At 41.3% G+C, this 19,318-nt stretch overlaps 1 protein-coding gene across 18 annotated transcripts in view; it reads left to right on the forward strand.

Moving 5' to 3' along the window:
* Positions 1-746: 746 nt before the first annotated feature.
* Positions 747-19,318, forward strand: part of PAM (peptidylglycine alpha-amidating monooxygenase) — a 283,678-nt gene continuing 265,106 nt past the window's right edge. For 4 of the 18 annotated variants that reach the window (XM_064596427.1, XM_064596431.1, XM_045899246.3 and 1 more), the window contains exon 1: positions 749-965. The gene's annotated coding sequence lies outside the window, so the exon portion shown is untranslated. Of the gene's footprint in view, positions 966-19,318 lie in introns of all 18 variants that reach the window. The other 14 variants (XM_064596425.1, XM_064596426.1, XM_064596429.1 and 11 more) reach the window with 7 other exon arrangements.

The raw sequence follows: 19,318 nt of genomic DNA on the forward strand, positions 1-19,318 counted from the left end.
GTGGGCTCCTGAGTTCCATGCAGGCATTTTAGGGGCGAAGTAGTCAGAGGGTGCGCGCTGCGGACTTAAAAAGCTTTGGGCGGGGTGGAGGATGCGCAGACAGAGGTGAGAAGCTAGGCTAGGAAAGGGGGTCCCCCCAGGCCTGGAGTGCGGACAGGAAAGCACCGCGAAGACCTGAGCGAGGGAGCCTGCACGCAGTAACCCGGCTTCGGTGTGTGTGTGAATAGAAACTGCCCCTTCTCCACAGGTTCAACCCCGGTGCCCGGTCTACCAGTTGCGTACACTCTCTTTGCGGGAGTTCCCAACCCCGGGCCGGAGCAGGGGGGTGGGGTCCTAGGTTCTCTCGGGAAATGTCCTCCCAGCCCCGCGCTGGGCGGAGGGAGAGTCGGACATTTTCCTCGGCCTCTTTCCCGGCGGCCGGCGTGGCCACCTAGCAGGGCCGCTTTTAGGGATACGGGACTCGGGCGGAGCAAAAGGAGACTTTCAGGCCCGGCCTTCACCCCCCGGCCCGGGCTCACGAGCGAGTTCCAGCTCTCGGCCACCTCCTGCCCGCACGTGAGTCCAAACACCCAGAACACGCGATCCCAGCAGGGAAACCCCGGGAAGCTGCGCGCGACCAGGCGGTGGCTCTGCGGGTACCTCGTGCCCAACCCCCGCGGCCCCCGCGCCCGAGGGGGCAGAGGCGGAGCGCAGGCGGCGAGCGCGAGGCGGGCCCGGGGGCGGCCGGGAACGGCGGAGCCGCCCCGGGGGAGGGCCCGACTGCTCGCCGCCCCGGGAGAGGAGGGCGAGCGGCAGACCGGGCTGGAGGAAGGCGCCCCGCCGCCGCGGCCGTCGCGGCAGCCGCGTGCTTAGCGTGTCCCCGCCCAGGGAGCCGGAGCCTCTCAACTAACTCCGCCCGCCGCGCTCGGGGCTTCGCCGCCGGCAAGCGCCGGCTTCCGTCCCGGACTGTGGCCGCCGCCGCGCAGGTTGGTGCCGCCGCCGCCGCCGCCGCCGCCAGCGCGGCTGGGCGGACAGGGCAAAGCTGCGGGTGGGAGCGCGGAGGGGGCTCGGGAAGTTGGGAAGATGCTGGGCGGGGGGGGCGATACTGCTGCCTCGGCTCCCTCGGCTGCCCGGCGCCCGAGGCGGTTGCTGATTTCCTCCCGGGCTGCGAGTCTCGGGAATCCGGCGCCTCGGCCGGGGAGGGTCCCCGGCACTGAGCCTTCCTCGCCCTCCCCTGCGCTCTCTCTGACCGCCCCGCACCGCCACCACGACCTCGGCCGCTTCGTGAGGGCTCAGCCCCCTCCTGTCTCTCTCACCTTCGCACTTCTTGCGCCCTCACCCTATCGGCACCTTTGCTCGTTCGCTCTTTCTGCCTCCAACTTGGGGAACTCTCGGTAGCGGTGAGAAAGCCTCCCTGGTTCCCAGCTTGCCTCTGAGGACTAGTTTCGGGGGCGGGGGAAGCTGGGGCCGCCGCACAGGGAGAGGGGCTGGCGCTGGGGAGCGACCCGGGGTGCTCGAGTATCGGCGGGAAGGCGGTGGAAATGCCCTCTCTTCTCTCCGGTCCTTGCCCAGCTCTGCTCTCCTTCCTGCCGTTTTGCCAGCCAGACTGTGTAATACGCCCTCGAAGGGTGATCTGAGAGGCGCGATGGAGAATATCCACCACTTGGAGTTAAATCGGAATTTAAGTCTGGTTTCAGTCACCTTGCTACTTGTGTGGCCTCGGGACCCGACCCTTTGGACACTGTATTCGCGTCTGCAAAAGGTGCGTCCGCTCTGCCCACTGCGGAGGGTCGTTGTGAAGATCCAGTGGGATGACTTAGGGGTGTCATTCGACTTTGAGCCACGTCTCCCGTCTCGGGAAGCTGCCTGATGGCAGGTCCTGTGTTCTAGCCGGCTGAGTTCAGGTTCTTCGGCCGAGATGTAATTACGTCTCTAGGTGATTTGGCTTGTGGCTTTGTTGGGATAAAAGGCTCGTGTTTCCGGATCTGGTCATTGGTGTTCAGAGCTGAAGTCGTTTCTTCCCCATCGAGCCCACAGTATCAAGCAAGCTATGGATCTTACGTATTTCTGTGGTCATAGGAATTCAGGTAGTAAAAGATCGTTATTGGCCCCGTTCTTTGGGTAAATAACAATTGTGTGTGCTTCTGATGTTTGCCAATCTTTATGATCTCTTTTCCATCTTAACTGAAATTTAAATTTGCTTCTAATTTTAACAATTCAGGAAACAGACCTTCATTATAGTAAGTAAGTTCAGACATTTAGCTCGGAAAAGCGGTATGTGCCCTATCGTTTGCAAATTTTCAGCTTAAAATCACGGCGCAAGAAGCATTGTTAGTTAGCACCATTCTAATTACTGTATGAAAGAAAGCAAGTAAATGGCCTAAGCAGGTCAGCTTTAGACTTGGTATTAAATGGTTCCTGATTTAATAGACATTTCATAAGTTCCTGTATTGTACAATATATTGTGCTATGTGCTTTCAAAGATAAATAGACTATATTCCTTGTCCTAAAGAGGCTTCCAATCTAAATTAGAGAATAATATTTTTATATCATATTTTTATACGGACGTCAAATATATTCTAATGACTACATATGGCAAGTAGAATGATGTCAAGAATACATTATTAAAGGCCCACGAAGATCATTATTTAGTGAATCTACCTAATAGATTGGAATAAAAAGTTTAGCTAAGCAAGTGTTTTTTAAAATGAAATTCCAAATGCTACTTCCTCAAATGGGAGGCATTCTTAGTAATAAAATAGTCTTTTTAGGATGTAAACTCAGAAGAGCATCCATACATGTATGATTTGGTAATCAAATGTTATAAGCTATAGAAATTTCAATTCTAATTCAGCTTTCTTCAGTGAAGAAGTCAATTTATGGTGCCCATATACACTTTTTTCTCAACTCTTTGAGAAAGGAAATTATATTGTAATGCCTAGAAAAAAGTACAGAGATTGAATGTAATATTTTTAATAAGTTGAAACTTGAACACTTCAAGCCTGATAGGCCTGATTGACTCTGGAAATTTGACTGAAACAGTTACAAGATTCTTAGAGTATTTTTTTTTTTTTTTTAAACCATTTAAAGAATTTTGGCTTGGCACAAAGGATGGGCAAGAATTCCATCTGGAAAAGTCTGACCAGACTAGGTTGTATTTGGTGCCACATCAGTGACATCTCTGACTCTTTTCCTGCTCCTAGGAAGAATGTATCCATCTGCTGGATATACGTAGAATTTCTTAGGCTTTGCGTACCCTGTCCTGGGCTCTGAGAGCTTTGAGTCAACTCAGTCAGTGAGGCAAGCCACGTTGAGGGGCATCCTGTGGGAAATGAAGTTAACTTCACGCTTGACCTTTTTGCTTAGTACCTTTGTTTTTGTACATGTGAATTGAGATTAAAGATCTGTCACTGCCCTGGAAACTGTGTGGTTTGGTAAATAGTCATCAGTCTCAAGCCAGAAACCTTCTTATGTAAGGACTTTTTCACCCTTTTAACTCCTTTAACCAGTAGAAGCTAATTGTTAAAACTATATAAAAATAGCTTTTAAAAAAAGGCTCTGAATAAATTTGTTGGTGGTGTCATGTGCTCCCAAGTCTCCTGGGAGAAGTTTTGGTCCTCTTTATCTCCTACAATTTACTATACTTGTGTAGAGAATAAGACCTTCATTGTACCCAGGGTTGGACAGCTAGTTAGTGGCCGGAGTAGAACTATAATTCAGATTGCCTGAATAACTACTCAAGTAGTTATTCTAGTTTCTTGGGGGCAGGGGATGACATTTCAAGGGTCCAATTTTTAAAAATAAAAAAACAAAACAAAACTATACACCACCCCCCCCCCCATATTTTGAATTAGCCATTCCTCAGCTAATGTTTGTTTAATTTATTGAATCAACAGTGTTTATTGAACTTCTGTGTGTTGGACCTTTTCCTAGGCACTGGCATACAAAATAGTCATAGTCACTCTCTTATGACCTTAAAAGTCTGGGAAGGGATCCAGACTTAAACAGAAAATTATAATCTTATGTCATTCATGCCATGATAGAGGTATTGCAGAGAACTACAGAAGATGGGATGGTGGGGGGCCTTGGTTGGTGGGTGTCCTACAGTGCATCACCTCATTGTAACTGGGGTTGGTGGTGGTCAGGGAAAACTTCCCATGAATACAACAAGACCTGAAGAATGAGTGATAGTTAGCAGCTGCAGAAGTTGGGGATATTGAGGAATGTTCCAGACCAAGGGGAACAGAGCATGATGCATTATAATGGAAATCAGGTAGATAATATAAAAGAATAAACAAATGAGAGTAGGAATGAGGGGTATGGAACATTGAGAACCCAGGCTTTGTTTAAAGGGAACAGTGATACTCAGTTCCAGCCAAGTGTTGTCAGGTTGGGATGCAGGCCATGCCCTGGTTTTTTAAGAAAAGCTTACTCTCTAATGTAGGAGATTTGGGTATTCTAAACTCTGGGCTCCCCTTCTGTAATGCAGATCATTAAGCCTATAGGTATCCCTTACCCTGTTTGCATCATACTGTGGGAGCTGGGCTTCAAAGAGCTGATAGAACTATGTTAATACTTCTGCTACTGCTAGTTCTGTGAGTAGTGTAGCCCTTTGTCCATACTTAGATAACTCATGTCTTCTCCCAGCATCCATGAAACTGTGGCATGCTTATTTGTTAGCTTGCAAGTAGGGCAAAATCTGAGATCCTTTACAATTCTTTAAAGCCACTAGTTACATTGCTTACATTTTAATTTTAATTAATTAAAATAAATAATGCTAATTCCTCAGTCACACTAGCCACATTTTAAGTGTTTAATAGCCATATATGGGTAGTGGCTACTGTTGTGGGAAGAGCAGATGCAGACCATTTCCATCATTGCAGAAAGTTCTATCAGGTGTTGCTTCAGATTTTTTTGTGTGTGTGTGTTCTTGGGTGAGTAGAGGCAAGAAGTTGTTTATTTTGACAGCATAAAAATGATACTTGTTTTTTTGTGAGGTTCATGGAGTTCTTTATACAAAGGGAATATTTCAGTTTGGATAATCAATACAGTATTTAGTTCAGGTGTCTTGGGAAAATAAAAGAAAATTATCTGCAGTGTCAGTTTGGAGACTGGACAGACTAGGGCCCTGTGGCAATAGAAATTCTCCATATATGTGGCATTTCTCAATATCACACGGAGATTAGGATCTGTGCCCAAAGGAGCTTGAACTTCTGAACGCTGTCTTCAGCTTCATCTACCAGCCATGCTTAACGCGGAAGGACGAGAGCTGCACACTTGCAGGGAGGTTCTGGAGCTGAGCCAGTCCACCAGCACCCAGGCAGCGCCTGCTGAACCCGGCTATGCCGCCTGAGCTCACATAGAGGGTTAGAGGACAGGAACAAGATTTCCCAACGGTTCAGGGAATTTAAGAGGAACAGCTTTGAGAAAAGAGGGAGCTAGACTCAAAAAGGGAAAAAAAAAAAAAAAAAAAAGTAGTACTTTACAGTACTTTATTTTATTTATTTATTTATTTATTTATTTTTTAAAGATTTTATTTATTTATTTGAGAGAGAGAGAATGAGAGACAGAGAGCACGAGAGGGAAGAGGGTCAGAGGGAGAAGCAGACCCCCGCTGAGCAGGGAGCCCGATGTGGGACTCGATCCCGGGACTCCAGGATCATGACCTGAGCTGAAGGCAGTCGCTTAACCAACTGAGCCACCCAGGCGCCCACAGTGCAACTTTAAATGACACAGCGGGGGGAATACCAGGAGACAATAAAAACAGCAGATGCCCTCCGCTATCAAAGGGGGAAGTTCATTTTGAGGAGGTCATGGACCACAAGTACTGGGACGTGAAAGTGCCTACAGCAGCTGCAGCCACAAAGGACAGTGTTTTTTACCTGCACCCAGTGTGCAGTTGACTGCTAGCCACGTAGGAACAACGTGAGCAAAACAAGGGATGGTGGTAGAAATCTTAAAACGTGAAGGCGAGGGCCCTTATGGAAGAACCGTATCACCACCTGCTATTTCCCTGGATCAAAATGCCCTGTGAAACATTTCCGATACGGGGAATTTCATCTACCTATGCCAGAAGAAATGCGCTTTAAAATAGTACCTATTCCTAGTGTAATATAATTGTACTTATATGAAGACCAACTCAAATTTTTAAAAACTTGAGTTTTAGAATGTTTTTGTGTGTTTTTTTTTTTTTTTAAGATTGTATTTATTTATTTGGCAGAGAGAGACACAGCGAGAGAGGGAACACAAGCAGGGGGAGTGGCAGAGGGAGAAGCAGGCTTCCCGCGGAGCAGGGAGCCCAATGTGGGGCTCAATCCCAGGACCCTGGGATCATGACCTGAGCTGAAGGCAGACGCTTAACGACTGAGCCACCCAGGCGCCCCGAGTTTTAGAATGTTTTAAAAATTGAATTTATTATTTGCAAGTGCTTACATACCTAACCCGAGAATGTGCTATTAGAACTCTTTCAAAGAAAACTTTATGAAGAGACATGTTAATTTTGAAGTAGCATGAGGATTGGATGATTGTTTGCATATAACTGGAGAGCTTCTGTACTGTTTAAAGAAAATTTGTGTAGGCTAGACATATGTCTCTTGTTTACGCTACTAAATACATTGACAAACCCTTATTTTCACAGACACTCTTCAAATTTTATAAAGTGAACTTTGGGAGAGCCAGGTCATTTGCTATTAGGGTTTGTACCAAAGTAGAGTCCCTTGCATAGATTTCCCACTCGGTGAGATTTTACTCAATTTGGTGTTTCAGTGTTACTTTGCTAAATGTCTTTTTTTTTTTTTTTAATTGTGAATTTTGAAATCTTAATTTTGTAGAGATGGAAAAGGTTGGTTATCCTCCTTGCATTCTCCCTGCCCCTCCCCGCCTATATTTCTTACTGTCAGTTTAGTTAGCATGCTTTCATTTTCCCCTTTCTGTTTTGTTTGCCACAGTTCTTACCCACGCTTCAGGCTTGCATTTCCTTGTGCCTCCATTCTCTTCATATAAACGGCATGAAATTGGAAATAATCATTGTCTGTTGTATTTCTGAAGATCAGAATTCTCACCAGTTTCATGCTGTCCTTTCTCAGGCAGGGTGTGGTAAATCCTCTTTGGAAAATTGGCTCCAGTAAAACTATGCAGTTGAAACTGTTGTGCCCGGCTCAGAAACAAACCCAGGAGATTTGCTGTTTATAGCATGAGTCACTGATGGGTTCACATGAAGGGAGATGATACTAGGTTGCTTTTCATGCACGTCAGTGTTTACATCTTATTTTAAAAGAAGCCTCAAATAAATATAAACTAATAAGTTCTTCCTTTCCCTCAGAGAATTTAGAATTACATGGATTCTAGCTTTAGGTGATTAAAACAACAATAGTTGAGGGTTACAAATTTGGCCTTGTCCTTTAACCCTGGATTTCCTGTGGTGTTAAAAAATTTTTAGTGTGTACAGTTCCCGAAGTCATACATGAGTGACTTTAATCAGGAGCACAAGTGGGTTCTTTCTATTATATGCCATTTCCTCCATGGCCTTGCCTCACTTAGCTATTACTGTATGCCTAATCGACCACAGTAAAATGTCTTTAAAACATTTTCCAGGGGGCTAAGGACTTTTTGGAGAATTTTTATAAAAGAAAATACTAAGAAGGAAAGTTTGAGTAGTTTCTTTGCAGAGGCAAATGTTTCCAGAGAGACTGATGAGTCAAGGAGTCCTTAATAGGATATGTAGATGTAACCTTTCACCTAGTTACGGTCATTACCTAAGTCATAACTATGTAGTTTTAGCAAATTGTTTGAACTGGTTCTTGTCTAGTTCCTTAATGAAATAGGCTCTCATGGTCCCATTCTTTCCTACTCTGTAGCAGTGCTGTATCAAAGTTTGCATTGCCCTAGGCTTCTCCTGGTTCCTTCTGTTTAAATGGCAGTTTATCATATTGTAGATTTTCACTAGTATCTTTGTCTTCAGCTCTTCTTCCGTATTTGTGGAAAGTTTTTATATGTGTATCTGATACTGGCTTCTAGCTCTTTGGTTCTTGACAAGGTGCCTTCTTTCACTCACTCAACAAATATTTATTCAGTGCCAGCCATGTACCAAGCACTATTCTTGACCCTAGAGATTCGATAGTGCGCAGATATTCGTGATCTGTGCTACCATAGAGCGAAGAGTCCAAGATGAAGACAATCATTAATTTTTAAAAACCCACAACAACTAATAATTACATAATTACAAATAGAGGTAAATGCTCTGAATAGAGCAGCACAGTTTTGTGGGCTTGTGTAACAGGAACCTGAGGAAGGACACTTGGTTGATATCTGAAGCATGAGGTGGAGAATTTGAGAGAGGATGGGGAGAAGAATGGTCCAGACAGCAGAGGGAGAATGTTTTAGGTGGGGGCTAGTGACTCCATGAGATTTGTGTTTTGTTAAAATCATCTGCGGGGGAATGAATTGGAGGAGGACACAGGGTGGCAGCGGGGAGAAGTTGGGTGGCCGCTGCATTAACCCAAGTAGCAACAACAGTGTCCCAGGCCTGTTGTGTATACTGGTAGTGAAGTGGCAGGGAGGATGGATTACAAAAGTGTTTTAGAGGATATCATCAACTTTATTTGGGAATAAGCTTCTTTTATTCCTTCAACAAATATTTAGTGATTCCCTACCTTATGCCAAGATTTGTGCCGGCTCTGGGAATGCAACTGTGAATAAGACCTGCAAGATCCCTATACTTGCAGAGTTTATGTATTAATGAGAGTAATGGCTAATCAGTAAGTAAAATAAATATAATTTCAGGTAATAATAAGTCTTATAAAGAAAAATGAAGCCATGTAAGGGAATGGAGAATGACTGGGGATTGTCTTCTTATACAGAGTGATCAAGAAAGACCTTTCTGAAGAGGTAGCATTTGAACAAAGGCCCAGATGAAGTAGGGGAGCTAACTATGCAAAAATCCTCTACCAAGCGGAGGGAACAAGTACAAGGTCTCGAGGCTGGTGCAAGGACCCTCCCACCCTCACAGAATACCAAGAAGGCCAGTTTGTCTAGAAATACAGGAGGGAGGGAAGAAAGGCAGCTGTCAAGGAGGTCGTGGTAGAAGCTGAAACTTGAAGCATCTAGATAGATTCATTATATTCTCTTTAGTCATGACCACTTTTTCAAAGCCATGCACTGTACCAATCACAGTCCCAGATTGCTTTGCCACTAAACTGTTGTTAAGAATGCTTCTGGGACGGCTGCCTTTATCACATCACACCCTGGCTAAAAGCCAGACAGTGGTAACTACTTGTCCATCATGTCAATGATAATCCTTCGATTGGCTGAGTGGAAGGGCCCCTTTCTCATTTTAGCTGCATTTTCCATTACAGTGCTCTCTGGACTTCTCCATTTAGTCTCTTGAAGGGCTTTCTCCAGTGTTCGTAGGCCTTACACATAATTTATTGTTGTTCTTGGTGTTAACATCTACTCACCATGGCCCTTCTTTCCTCTTGTTAGTCTGTTTCCATCTCTTCCTTCAAGACCAGGTTCACAAGTTAGCAGTTACCTTTTCTACCAGTTTTTTTCCTGATTTACTCCATCTTTCCTGGATCACTGAGTCCCTCAGCCACCTCAGTCTGTATGATACTATTTTTTCCTTTCTTCCTTGAGTCATTGGAAGAGGCACTACTTTAAAGTGCTACTGTTGTTCAAGTTAAAATATTTATGATTGGGCGCCTGGGTGGCTCAGTTGGTTAAGCGACTGCCTTCGGCTCAGGTCATGATCCTGGAGTCCCGGGATCGAGTCCCGTATCGGGCTCCCTGCTCGGCAGGGAGTCTGCTTCTCCCTCTGACCCTCCCCACTCTCATGTGCTCTCTCTCATTCTCTCTCTCTCAAATACATAAATAAAATCTTTAAAAAAAAATATTTATGATTATGTTCTTTCTTCCTAGAAAAGATTGGGCACCAATACGACTCTGCCATGTTCAAACCCTGTGAGGTTCAGGTTCCTTGTAAATTAAGATGAAGATAAGCCTCCCTAATTCACTCACAGTGTGGTTGTGAGGAGTAAATGAAGTAAGACACAGGAAATGTGTTTTAAACAAATGTGTCATTATTTAAAATATTTTAGATGGGCGTATTTCATTTCGTCATCTAAATTGCAAGTTTTTCACACCATTTCCCACTGTGGAATCTCCTGTGCTACAAGAGTTGTGTGAGGCTTCTTGTGCTTCTAGCCACACTACCCAAGCTTGGGACAACTCAACTCAGTCCATTGCCTGTATAATAGTTTCCTGGGACTGCTGTAACAAAATACATAAACTGAGTGGCTTAGAACAACAGAAATACATTGTTTCATGGTTCTGGAGGCTCTGAGATCAGTGTGCTGGCAGGTTGATTCCCTCTGAGGGCCATGAGGGAGCATCTGTCCCATTCCTCTCTCCTAGTGTCTGGTAGCCCCTGGCGTTCCTTTGCTTGTGGATGGAATTCTCTTTGTGTCTTCACATCACCTATCCTCTGTGTCACTGTGTCCAAGTTTCCCCTTTTTATAAGGGCACAATCATTGGATTACAGGACACCCTAATGTCCTAACCTTAACTTGATCACTTGCAAAGATCCTGTTTCCAAATAAAATGACATCCACAGGTACTAGAAGTTAAGACTTTAACATCTTTTTAGGGGATACAGTTCAATTCATCCCAGCGTGATTCAATACACATTAAGAAATGGCAATCACAAACATCATGATTTAGGTGTGTATTACTAGAATGACTCATAGAGGAGGTGGGTTAGGTCTGTAAGAGCTAATCTGTATGACATAGGGCAAAATCAATGAAATACCTGGTCAAAGTTACATGTGAAATTCTGAATGTCCATATATACTTACTTTAGAATTCTGCAAGGCCTGTTAATTTCCAATTAGTATAAATTAGAACAGAGAGGTCCAGATGAAAGAAGGAACAAAAGAACCCAGGCACTTTTCTTTTTAATAGTACATTCTTTTTCTTTTAATCGTACATTCAGGTATTGTACCGATGTGATGGAAAAAGTATATAATCCTTGTACTTACTCATATAATCTTTATGTAGACTCTTTTTGTGTGTGAAAAGTTTTATCGTTTCAATTTTTTTTTTTAAGATTTATTTATTTATTTATTTGACAGAGAGACAGAGAGAGAGGGAACACAGCAGGGGGACTGGGAGAGGGAGAAGCAGGCTTCCCGCCGAGGAGGGAGCCCGATGCAGGGCTCCATCCCAGGACCCTGGGATCATGACCTGAGCCGAAGGCAGACGCTTAACGACTGAGCCACCCAGGCGCCCCATCGTTTCAATTGTTTTTTTTTGACCCAGCATGCTTCCTTTGACTTTCTGGAAGACTACATGTGGTTCTGTGACACAGACTAACCACTCTCTGCTAATTGCCCAGAAGGGTCTGTGGTTTTTATCTTATTAGATGCCTCAGCCCTGGCTGATTAAAAACTCACTCTTCTCTTCGACTTAAAAATCTCATATATTTGTTTTTCTCACCAGTTTCTTTTTTGGTTTGCTTTTATTTATTTATTTATTTATTTATTTATTTATTTATTGATAGTACAAGAAGAGTTTGATACATGTCTACCTGTTGATGTTGGAGAACACCTAAGTGGTACTCTTTTAGAGTTTTATCAGATTTGGCATTAAGGTGTTCCATTTTATGCATTAATCTTCATATGGCCTTTTCTGGTGTTCAGGACAGCCTTTGTTTTAGGGACATTGAGGCAACGTACCTGAAACTGTGGTGGTATTTTCTTGTGTACCTGGTTAACCAATTTAAAAGCCTAACCATTTTTTATTTTCTAATAGACTAGCATGTAGATCACATCCAAGAAGACTGTTGTAGGAAGCCATTCAGATTTAGTGAATAGAAATTGAATACTTGACCTTTACCTACAAAAGTGGCTGTTTTTCAGTACACCAGAAGAGTTTTCTTCGCAAAGCTCTTACATTCCAAATAATTATGTGATAGAGAAACTCGGTTTTAATTGTTGCATTTTAATTAACTTGTTTCACTATTATTGCTGCATTGAGATTTTCACTAAAGGAAAAACAGACATCGGTTATTTCTTATAGTTTTTGTAAAACTTTTTTAAAGAAAAAGGCAAACGATGAATTTCAGATTTCACTGTTATTGTAGAAATAAATTTCCTCCTGGTATCCAATCAAGTAGATGTTACCAGGAGAAAAAAAATGTTTGATCTTAATCTTCAAAATCTAATAGAATACCTTCTTCCTAAAGCTAGAAAAGATTGAAAAATCGTATGAGAAGGATAAAATAATTGCAGAAGATTAAATTTATTGCTACCTTAATCTTCATCATCTGGAAATTTTGATTTTTCCTTGCTCATAAGTAAAGTTTTTGACATATATTTTCCTTCCTAAACATAAATACTAGAAGGTCAAAACAGTGACTAAAGTGATAACATCAACCAAAAATGTGTTGAAGAGAGAACATGTTGGATAGAAAATTTCATGGGTTGAGGAGTGGGGCAGGTAGGGCAGGACATTTTAAAGAAGTGTATTTGTTTCTGGAGTTAGGAAACACCTTGTTTCTGGTCATTTTATTTTGTTTTTAAAAAATTTTTTGCTAGGGGCGCCTGGGTGGCTCAGTCAGTTAAGTGTCTGCCTTTAGCTCAGGTCATGATCCCGGAGTTCCGGGATCGAGCCCCGCATTGGGGTCCTTGTTCAGTGGAGAGCCTGCTTCTCCCTCTGTCCTTCACCCTGCTCATGCTGTCTTGCTCTCTCTCTTGCTCTCTCAAATAAATAAATAAAATCTTAAAAAAAATTTTTTTTGCTACTTTTGTTTTTGCAATTTTCCATTGTCATTTCAATTTAAAAATACTTATATGTATATTCTTTCTCTTTAAAGTATGAGCTTTAAGCCATATCTGGGACCATCTGGTGTTTCATGTACTCTCAGCATCCAGTAGAGATATTTGACCCAAGGGGTGCTTAGTCACCAGGTTGTAGGGCCATCATTCCAGAGCATCCTCAACTTCACTGATACCCGTTGTCTCATTTAATGAATTCTCTACATTAGCAAACAACAGTTTTTTGTTTGTTTGTTTTGAGGTGGTTAAGAGGATGGACTTGAGAGTCACAATGCCTTATGTTCAGACCCCAGGTCTGACATTTCCCAGGCGTGTGACTTCAGACAAATGACTTCTCTATGCCTCAGTTTCCTAATTTCTGAAATGAAATAATAATAATAACAATAACAACAACAATGATTCTCAAGTAGCCCTTGTGATATTGATTGTTTGCCACATACTGTTCTAAACATGTCACATATTTTTAACACATTTAATTCTCACAGCAACCTTGTGAGATGGGATAGTTATTACCTCCAATAAGGATAATGAAGTACACAGAGGTCAAAGTGATTTGCCCCAGGTCACATAGATATTAAGTGGTGGGGCCAGTATTTGAATCCAGGGATCCTGGCTTGGGGGCCTGCGTCGCTGTGGAACAAACGAGATACTCCTGTATGCACTTAGCGTGGAGTCAAGCACACCATGAGCACTGATCTGTTCTCACCGCTCCTGCTCTTGTTCCCACTACCACTGCTCTCCATGGTGCCCGCTCAGATTCATACCTGACTACATTAATAATCATTCTCCCAAACACTCGGTAGACTCAGAAAAATGGCTTTAATAGTGGCTTTCTCTGTTACTTTTATTTTTTCCTTTCTTGGTTATTTGCAAGGCATTCATTCTCAAAAGAGTTTGTATTTGTTTTTAAACCTAATATTTTAGCATGTCCATAGAATAAAAGCATTTTTTACAGTGGAACCATTTGAAGATTGAGGCTATACAGGGAAAAAAAAAAGTCACAGAGTTTTGCTTAAGCTTTTGGGAGTTATAAACTCTTGATAGCCATTTTAGATTCTCTTCAAAGAAGTTAGGCCCTGTAGCCATTTACAACCTTTATATTTCAGTATAATGTGTACTTGATTGGGGGGGGGTAGTGGAGTAAAGATCTGAGGGTAGTTGGGAACTAAATCTCCTAATAATCTTTATTTTTTCCATTTCCAAAAATTATAATTCTGCTATAATCATTTAGGATGCCTTTTCTTTTATTTTCTTAAGTAATCTCTACCCCCAACGTGGGGCTCAGACTCACGATTCCAAGATCAAGAGTTGCATGCTCTCCCAACTGAGCTAGCCAGGTGCCCCAAGGATGCCTTTTAAAAATGAAAATAAAACCTGTTTGCCAGTTGGGAATGAAATTGAAGATTTTTGTTTTTAGTGCTATATTCTAAGCAGGGGAAACATAGAAAATGGCAAGAAAGTAGTTTTAATTTTTTTAAAGTATAACCCTTTCTGGGGTTTAAGCTCATCAATTTTGTGATGTTAACCAAACCTTTTTTTATCTGTACAAAAAACTTGGTGGTGATGATGATTTTGGCTCCTTCCCACAAGTACTGTGTGCTTAGGCCTAGTGGCTTAGTCTAGAGTTTTCAACTGCAGGAATACAAAGGGAGGAAAGACTGGAGGAGGGATCCTGGAGAGTCCCGAGAAGAAGAGGAAATTGATGTTTACACTGCTGTTGGCTAGAATTTTGAAGACTTTCAAAAATAAAGTTGCACTGTATGTCCCAAATTTTGTAGAAAGAAGACTAAAGCCAACTGGAAAATGCATTCTGGGAAGGTTTATGACCTGAGTGGCTCGGAGGCCCCTTCAGAGGCCGTGGTTCACTTAGAATCTCTGTGGCTGGGTTTCGAAGAAGAAATGTTTATGTGTTCTCATTCTGGTAAACTATGGACATAAGTGTCAGAAAACCAGCTTCCTGGCATTAAACATTTTGGTCGGGTGTTGGCTCAGCCTTTTGCCAGCTATGTGACCTTGGACAAATCACCGAACCTCTCAGTGCCTCAGCTTTATCATCTTTAAAACAGAGATATGTTGGTACCTATTAACGTATAGTGTAATGGTTGTAATTATTTGTTGAGGTGATGGTGTATATAAAATGTTATGTGCATATAAAATGCATACAAAATGCCTGGCACATGGTTAACTGCTTAGTAAATACTAGCTATTATTATTATTATTATTTACTATTATTATTATGTTGTATCCCTTACCTAGTGTACCTCTCATGCTTGCTTGCTTTTTTTTTTTTTTTAATTTTTAAGATTTTATTTATTCATTCAAGACACAGAGAGAGAGAGAGAGAGCACGAGCAGGGGGAGAGGCAGAGGGAGAAGCAGGCTCCCCACTGAGCCAGGAGCTGGACATGGGGCTCGATCCCAGGACCCTGGGATCATGACCCGAGCCGAAGGCAGATGCTTAACCATCTGAGCCACCCAGGCGCCCCTCATGCTTGCTTTCTATGACCTTGCAATGCAAACCATTATCCCTACTTTACAGAAGAGAAAATCGAAGCTCACCAAGGTGAAGAGTTTTGTTTTGAATGTGAAGTCACATGAAAGTGGTCTTTCATTTGCCATCCTTTTCATCCTGATGGTTGTGGTCTGCTGTTGCCCCTCAATACCAAGCTTGTGAGAGAGAGCAGAAGGGGACTGTGATTGTTTTTTTCTCAAAATTATGTGCTAGGTGGTTTGTGGAATTTACAAGATACAGCATTCTCAAACTTGTGAAATACAAAGGCCTCTTTCAAAGGAAAACATTCTTACTTCCAGTTTGACTTAATTATGTTTGTCATAATATTATGTAAATATACCCCAGCATGGAATAAATGTCTTAGGTTATAGCATTTATACAGTTATACAATAAAGCAAATTTACAAATTAAATGCCAACAAACTCCAAAACCAATAAAATTCAAGTGATGACATTAATTCATGTGACAGATGTGTTATTCTGCTGAAAGTAAACTGTCAATTTTGGGTTTATCCATACTCAAGATGGATTTTATATTTAATCTATGTCTGCCTTTTGATTTAATACTATTAATGTATCATAAACCTTTGAATATCTACAGTTTCATGTGTTCCAGCTCAAAAAACAATGTCTTTTTAAATGAATGTTTTATGATTTGGTAGTAATTTCAAGATGTTGTTTGACAGTTCAGATTCCTAGGACTTCAGGAATACCAGTTTTCATGGGTGTTACTTGACAAACTTGAAAAGCTGTTTTCTTCCCTTCAGAATCAGTATTTAAGTGTAGCCTTCACCCTAGTCCTGGCACTGAGGTTAGGCCTGGAGTCAGACTTCCTGGGTTCACATTGCTGCAGTGTTTTTTACATAAAACTTGAGGTGAATTTTACATTTCTTTGTGATAAACTAAAATTCCTGGGTCAGCTGCTATGAAGATACACATATTTTGCTTTTTATTGTACTTGACTGCCATTTACAGTGACAGCGTAGAAGAGAGCCCAGTTTCCTGTATCCCAAATCGGGAGACAACAGGCACTTTCTGTAAAGGGCCAAATGAGGTAAATGTCTCAGGCTCTGCAGGGCCACATGCAATCTCTGTTGCACCTTGCTTAACTCTGCTGTTATTTGTGGACACTGAGGTTAAACTTCATATGATTTTCACGTCACAAAATTTTCACGTTACATAATTTTTTCCCAACAATGGAAAAATGCAGAAAACATTCATTTCTAGCTTGCAGACCATGCAAAAATGGGCGGCAGGGCATCTGACTTGAGAGCCTAGTTTGTCCAGGCCTGCCCTAAATGACATTTGATAGAGTAAAAAGCTATCTCTCTTTTCCTTTTATTTTTGGAGGCTGTGGAGTGTGGTGATTAACACAGCAGCTCTGAACTGAGACTGCTTGCCCTTGGAATATGACCTTTTGGTTGACTCAGTTTCCTCATCTGAAAGATAGGGGCATTTTTTTCTTTGTCCCTAGCTGCAGGAGATGAAATAGGAAACTAGACATATAACATGTAACAGGGTACATGGTCTGTAGCTTTTAGCTCTTGTTATTTCTTTAATTACTGCTGAGGTCATACAGTTTTTCATGTCCTTATTGGCCATTTTAGTATTTTATTTGTTCTTTTATGACTTCTACAGTCATATTTATTATTTTTATATTTTGATGAAATACTTTATATATTAAGGTTATCAACCCACTGTCAGATACTTAGTGAATTAATTTGTTTGTTTGCCTTCTGGCTTCGTAGTGGTGGGTTTTTTAAAAAAAACAAAGTGATCTTCAGTTTTATGTATTTCAGTTATTGAAGAAATTATTTCAATTATTTCAGTTATTGAAGATAAATTCAATATGTTTATCTTCTCCATTGTTTTATTTTTATAAAAATATTCTCACACTAAGGTCAGATAATATTTGCCTATATTTTTATGCTGGTTGTCTTGTAATTTCACATCTTAACTATTTAATTCTGGAATTAAATTTTATGTATGTCATGATATAAGCATCTAAGTGTATATTTTTATATAGGTTTTTACAAATTAGTTCCACATCATTAATTGAGTCGTTCTTTCCTTCCCACTCATTTCAAGTGCCATTTTTATCAGACTCTAGTTAATTTGGTTGAATGGAATTGGGCCTGAAAAACATTTTTTTTTTTTTTAAAGATTTTATTTATTTATTTGACAGAGACAGCGAGAGAAGGAACACAAGCAGGGGGAGCGGGAGAGGGAGAAGCAGGCTTCCTGCTGAGCAGGGAGCCCGATGTGGGGCTCGATTCCAGGATCCTGGGATCATGACCTGAGCTGAAGGCAGACGCTTAACGACTGAGCCACCCAGGCGCCCCCTGAAAAACATTTTTTAAGGGCATCTGGCTGGCTCAGTGGGTAGGGTGCGTAACTCTTGATCTCGGGGTTGTGACTTTGAGCCCCATGTTGGGTGTAGAGATTACTTAAAAATAAAGTCTTTTAAAAAATTTGTTTTTAAACAAGGCTGTCAATATGACACTGTTCTCTGGTCTTCAGTATTAGTAATTTGGTGCAATATGAAGCATTTTATATTACTTTAAGAATTTTTATCTACCTTTTAATTGTGGTAAAAAACACAACACAAAGTTTATCATCTTAACCATTTTTAAGTGTGTAGTTCAGTAGTGTTAAGTATATTCACATATTGTGTAACAGATCTCCAGAACTTTTTCATCTTACGAAACAGAAGCTCTGTGCCCATTAGAGAACAACTTTTCACTTTCTCCTCCTCTTGCTCTGGTGACCATCATTCTACTTTACGTTTCTATGATTTTGACACTTCAGATAACTCATATACATGGAATCACACTTTTTGTGTTGTCTTTTTGTGACTGACTTCTTTAACTTCGCATGGTATCCTGTCTTTAGAACTTCTTAACATTTTTTCCTTTTTTTTTTTTTTTTATCTTGCTAATTCTGGGTGAGATTGAAATGTTTTAAAATCTAGTCTCTGATCTGGTGCGATTATGGGTGTCCTTTATGTCTTGTAGCTTTCAGATTTATCTTAAAGAGCATGCATACGTTTTGTAGGAAAACATTGCTGCAAGAATTCTGTTGGACATTGAGGCTGTTTCTGCTGATCTCTTGTGGAAGGATCCCTCTTCTGGCTCATTGATAGAGCAGTTGCTTACCAGGTCTTTTCTCTGTACCAAGCAGAGTACCAAATCTAATCATCCCCTATTATCAAAATTTAGTTTGGTCTAATATATCACTTTTATCAAATACTTAATTATTACAGCTTATTGCTATGATTGGACACATAGTTATTCCAACTTGTGAAAAATAATTGTGATCTGCTAGAGCAGGAATTTTCAGCAGACTGGAATTAATAAGAAAAAGCAAAGCAATAATTAGGACAAAACATTTTTTAAGACGGGCAAAACACATAAAAACACATGAAGAGTTTTAAACCTATCCTTTTATGTGTCCAGTTTGCCATTATATGAAAAAAAAATCAGTGAACACATTAGCTACATAGCTTTGAAAAATATACCATTTAAAAAAAATTAAAACATACAAATTCATTGTATAACATTAAGAAACTGAACACAAACTAAAAGTGAAAAAAATCAGCAAGAGTCAACTACTGTTAACATATAAGTAGCTATCCTTACAAATATGTGTGTTGATAGACATAGAATAGAATCATACTGTGCCTGTGGTTTTGTAACCTCTTATCTGTTTATCATTCTTTGTATTGTGATCTAACTTCTGGATCCATGTCTGTTGCCCCTTTTTCTTCCTTTCAAGTGATCTGGTAAAAATGACCTAAGTTTTCTTCTTGTTTTTTTTTTCTTTTTCAATAATTTATTTTATTCTCTCCCCATCCACCACCTTTAGGGTTTTTGGTTTGGTTCGGTATGGTTAAAATTATTTAGTCTAGTTACCATCCTTTCCATACAGGTATCCATTTCGCCTGCCTCTTACCACCCCCGTCCCCTCTGGCACACATTTGTTCTCTGCGTCTATGACTTG

Source organism: Mirounga angustirostris, unplaced genomic scaffold (assembly GCF_029215605.1).
Source record: "Mirounga angustirostris isolate CCGP_5_RB_7025 unplaced genomic scaffold, mMirAng1.0.hap1 SCAF_7, whole genome shotgun sequence".
Classification (NCBI taxonomy): Eukaryota; Metazoa; Chordata; class Mammalia; order Carnivora; family Phocidae; genus Mirounga; species Mirounga angustirostris.